Consider the following 5,881-nt stretch of genomic DNA (forward strand, 5'->3'; position numbering starts at 1 on the left):
AGTTCATCGGATCTTTACCCAAAACTTGAAAACTTCACAACACAAAACTCAACAGAAAACTCGTAAGCTCCGTTAGTATAAGAAAATAAATCACCACTTAGGTACTGTTGTGAACTCATTCTAAATTCATATTGGTGTAATATCTACTGTATTCCAACTTCTCTATGGTTCATACCCTCTGATACTACTCATAGATTCATCAAAATAAGCAAACAACACATAGAAAACAGAATCTGTCAAAAACAGAACAGTCTGTAGTAATCTGTATCATTCGAATACTTCTGTAACTTCCAAAATTCTGAAATAAATTGGTGGAACTGAGGAATTTGTCTATTAATCATCTTCAAAAAGAATCAACCTCAAAGCACTCTCCAGTAAAAATGGCAGCTAATCTCGTGAGTGCAAAAGTTTCTGTTTTTTACAGCAAGATCGCAAAGACTTCACCCAAGTCCCAAAGGTTCTACTTGGCACAAACACTAATTGAAACAATAAAACCACATCTAAACAGAGGCTAGGTGAATTATTTATTACTAAACAGGAGCAAAAAGTAAAGAAGAAAAATAAAATTGGGTTGCGTCCCAACAAGCGCTAACGTTTAGCGCCCCTAGCTAGGCATGATGATTTCAATGATGCTCACATAAAAGATAAGAATTGAAACATAAAGAGAGCATCATGAAGAATATGACTAGCACATTTAAGTCTAACCCACTTCCTATGCATAGGTATTTTGTGAGCAAACAACTTATGGGAACAATAATCAACTAGTATAGGAAGGCAAAACGAGCATAACTTCAAGACTTTAAGCACATAGAGAAGAAACTTTATATTATTGCAATTCCTACAAGCATATGTTCCTCCCTCATAATAATTTTCAGTAGCATCATGAATGAATTCAAGAATATAACCATCGCATAAAGCATTCTTTTTATGATCTACAAGCATAGAAAATTTACTACTCTCCACATAAGCAAAATTCTTCTCATTCGGAATAGTGGGAGTATCATAAGAGACTCGAATACTATAAATTGTTTCCACATTAAAAGAGTAATGTTTAGAAAAAGGGTAATCATAATCATGAAAAGTTTTATAAATATAATCATCACTACTTTTTATAGCATAAGTGTCATCACAATAATCATCATAAGTAGCAACTTTGTTCTCATCATAATCAATTGAAACCTCTTCCGAAATAGTGGATTCATCACTGAATAAAGTCATGACCTCTCCAAATCCACTTTCATAAATATTATAAGATTCAAAACCCTCCAAAATAGTGGGATCATTACTTCCTAAAGTTGACACTCTTCCAAACCCACTTTCATCAATATAACCATCATAAATAGGAGGCATGCTATCATCATAATATCATCAAAACTTGGGAGGCTAAAAATATCATCTTCATTAAACATAGCATCCCCAAGCTTGGGAGAAACATTAATTGCAGCAAATATATTCTCAAACATGTCATTCTCATCAAACATAGCATCCCCAAGCTTGGGCCTTTTCATATCATAAGCATAGTCACTCTCATCATTAATAGTATGGATAGCACCAATAGTATAGAAATTATCATCATCACAATGAGTAATAGGAGCAATATCATTTGGGAGGGATACCTTTTTACCTTTGCTTCTCCATCTTTTCTTTTTCTTCTTCACATCATGTGTGGGTTTAGTCCTCTTTTTGGAGCTCCTTATTAATGAGATTGGTTGAATAGAAAGCTCCTCCTCGTTACCTGATTCATCATAAGAAAGAATAGGAGGATATTGGGAAATGTCTTCCCTTTCATTAGTATTCTCTTCATCTTCTATTTGTTTTCTTGTCTTTATGTAATTGGCAATATAAGGATTTTCAATGCAATTCACCGCACAATACATAAAAATTTCTTCTAGATCAAAATCAAGAAATCTATCAAGATTAAAATTTTGAATACCCTCAGTTATACGTTTCATTTCTTCATACCACAAAAGAAGACTAAGCTCTTTATGATGTTCAAGGGTAATCAAGTTATCACAATTTTTGGACACGATTTGGTCATGAAACAAATAGCATTGGAGCTTTAAATGACCATGTTCATTGCAAAGTTCACAAGGATGGCGATAAATATTGAATCTTTCAGCACAATCATCAAGCCTTTCTTGCAACCATTTAGTTTCCAAATACGTATGCCTCTTGCAAAATCTATCTTCCCTATTTGGTGTGTACTTGCAAGCTCTATGTATTCCACAAAAGTTGACATGCTTATAAGAGACATTTTCATCACGACTAGTGCAATCATCAATAGTACTATGGATATTCAAAGGGTTCATACTAACAACATTGCAATCATGCTCATCATTCAAAGATTTAGTGCCAAACATTCTAATGCATTCTTCTTCTAACACTTTGGCACAATTATCGGAATCCTTATTTTCACGAAAGACATTAAAAAGATGAAGCATATGAGGCACCCTTAATTCCATTTTTTGTAGTTTTCTTTTATAGACTAAACTAGTGATAAAACAAGAAACTAAAAGATTCGATTGCAAGATCTAAAGATATACCTTCAAGCACTCACCTCCCCGGCAACGGCGCCAGAAAAGAGCTTGATGTCTACTACGCAACCTTCTTCTTGTAGACGTTGTTGGGCCTCCAAGTGCAGAGGTTTGTAGGACAGTAGCAAATTTCTCTCAAGTGGATGACCTAAGGTTTATCAATCCATGGGAGGTGTAGGATGAAGATGGTCTCTCTCAAACAACCCTGCAACCAAATAACAGAGAGTCTCTTGTGTCCCCAACACACCCAATACACTAGTAAATTGTATAGGTGCACTAGTTCGGCGAAGAGATGGTGATACAAGTGCAATATGGATGGTAGATATAGGTTTTTGTAATCTGAAAATATAAAAACAGCAAGGTAAGTAATGATAAAAGTGAGCGTAAACGGTATTGCAATGCTAGGAAACAAGTCTTAGGGTTCATACTTTCACTAGTGCAAGTTCTCTCAACAATAATAACATAATTGGATCATATTACTATCCGTCAACATGCAACAAAGAGTCACTCCAAAGTCACTAATAGCGGAGAACAAACGAAGAGATTATTGTAGGGTACGAAACCACCTCAAAGTTATTCTTTCTGATCAATCTATTCAAGAGTCCGTAGTAAAATAACACGAAGCTATTCTTTCCGTTCGATCTATCATAGAGTTCGTACTAGAATAACACCTTAAGACACAAATCAACAAAAACCCTAATGTCACCTAGATACTCCAATGTCACCTCAAGTATCTGTGGGTATGATTATACGATATGCATCACACAATCTCAGATTCATCTATTCAACCAACACAAAGAACTTCAAAGAGTGCCCCAAAGTTTCTACCGGAGAGTCAAGACGAAAACGTGTGCCAACCCCTATGCATAAGTTCACAATGTTACGGAACCCGCAAGTTGATCACCAAAACATACATCAAGTGGATCACGTGAATATCCCATTGTCACCACAGATAAGCACATGCAAGACATACATCAAGTGTTCTTAAATCCTTAAAGACTCAATCCGATAAGATAACTTCAAAGGGAAAACTCAATCCATTACAAGAGAGTAGAGGGGGAGAAACATCATAAGATCCAACTATAATAGCAAAGCTCGCGATACATCAAGATCGTGTCAAATCAAAAACACGAGAGAGAGAGAGAGATCAAACACATAGCTACTAGTACATACCCTCAGCCCCGAGGGTGAACTACTCCCTCCTCGTCATGGAGAGCGTCGAGATGATGAAGATGGCCACTGGTGAGGGTTCCCCCCCCCTCCGGCAGGGTGCCGGAATAGGGTCCCGATTGGTTTTTGGTGGCTACAGAGGCTTGCGGCGGCGGAACTCCCGATCTAGGTTTCTTTCTCGAAGTTTGGGTATATATAAGAGGTGTTGGCGTCGGGAACAAGTCAGGGGGGTCTCTGAGGCGGCCACGCGGTAGGGGGCACACCCAGGGGGGTAGGGCGCGCCCCCCCACCATCGTGGGTGCCTCGGGACTCTTCTGGCCCATCTCCGATGCTCCGTGGGCTTCTTCTGGTCCAAAAAAAATCTCCGTCAATTTTCAGGTCAATTGGACTCCGTTTGATTTTCCTTTTCTGCGATACTCAAAAACAAGGAAAAAACAGAAACTGGCACTGGGCTCTGGGTTAATAGGTTAGTCCCAAAAATCATATAAAATAGCATATAAATGCATATAAAACATCCTAGATGAATAATATAATAGCATGGAACAATAAAAAATTATAGATACGTTGGAGACGTATTAGGTCTCCATCATCCTTTCCTCACTGGGACAATGCTCTAATAATGATGATCATCACACTTTTATTTAGTTACAACTCAAGAATTACAACTCGATACTTAGAACAAAATATGACTCTATATGAATGCCTCCGGCGGTGTACCGGGATGTGCAATGAATCAAGAGTGACATGTATGAAAGAATTATGAATGGTGGCTTTGCCACAAATACGATGTCAACTACATGATCATGCAAAGCAATATGACAATGATGAAGCGTGTCATAATAAACGGAACGGTGGAAATTTGCATGGCAATATATCTCGGAATGGCTATGGAGATGCCATAATAGGTAGGTATGGTGGCTGTTTTGAGGAAGGTAATGGTGGGTGAATGGTACCGGCGAAAGTTGTGCGGCACAAGAGAGGCTAGCAATGGTGGAAGGGTGAGAGTGCGTATAATCCATGGACTCAACATTAGTCATATAGAACTGACATACTTATTGCAAAAATCTATTAGTTATTGAAATGAAGTACTACGCACATGCTCCTAGGGGGATAGATTGGTAGGAAAATACCATCGCTCGTCCCCGACCGCCACTCATAAGGAGGACAATAAACAAATAAATCATGCTCCGACTTCATCACATAACGGTTCACCATACGTGCATGCTACGGGAATCACAAACTTTAACACAAGTATCTCTCAAATTCACAACTACTCAACTAGCATGACTCTAATATCACCATCTTCATATCTCAAAACTATCATAAAGAATCAAACTTCTCATAGTATTCAATGCACTTTATATGGAAGTTTTTATTATACCCATCTTGGATGCCCATCATATTAGGACTAAATTCATAACCAAAGCAAATTACCTTGCTGTTCTAAGGACTCTCAAAATAATATAAGTGAAGCATGAGAGTTCATCTATTTCTTCAAAATAAAACCACCACCGTGCTCTAAAAAGATATAAGTGAAGCACTAGAGCAAATGACAAACTACTCCGAAAGATATAAGTGAAGATCAATGAGTAGTCGAATAATTATGCAACAATGTGAAGACTCTTTGACATTTAAGAATTTCAGATCTTGGTATTTTATTCAAACAGCAAGCAAAACAAATGAAAATAAAATGACGCTCCAAGCAAAACACATATCATGTGGTGAATAAAAATATAGCTCCAAGTAAAGTTACCGATAAACGAAGACGAAAGAGGGGATGCCTTCCGGGGCATCCCCAAGCTTAGGCCCTTGGTCGTCCTTGTTCCATAGTTCATCGGATCTTTACCCAAAACTTGAAAACTTCACAACACAAAACTCAACAGAAAACTCGTAAGCTCCGTTAGTATAAGAAAATAAATCACCACTTAGGTACTGTTGTGAACTCATTCTAAATTCATATTGGTGTAATATCTACTGTATTCCAACTTCTCTATGGTTCATACCCTCCGATACTACTCATAGATTCATCAAAATAAGCAAACAACACATAGAAAATAGAATCTGTAAAAAATAGAACAGTCTGTAGTAATCTGTATCATTCGAATACTGCTGTTACTCCAAAAATTCTGAAATAAATTGGTGGACCTGAGGAATTTGTCTATTAATCATCTGCAAAA

Source organism: Aegilops tauschii, chromosome 3 (assembly GCF_002575655.3).
Source record: "Aegilops tauschii subsp. strangulata cultivar AL8/78 chromosome 3, Aet v6.0, whole genome shotgun sequence".
In the NCBI taxonomy this organism is placed as follows: Eukaryota; Viridiplantae; Streptophyta; class Magnoliopsida; order Poales; family Poaceae; genus Aegilops; species Aegilops tauschii.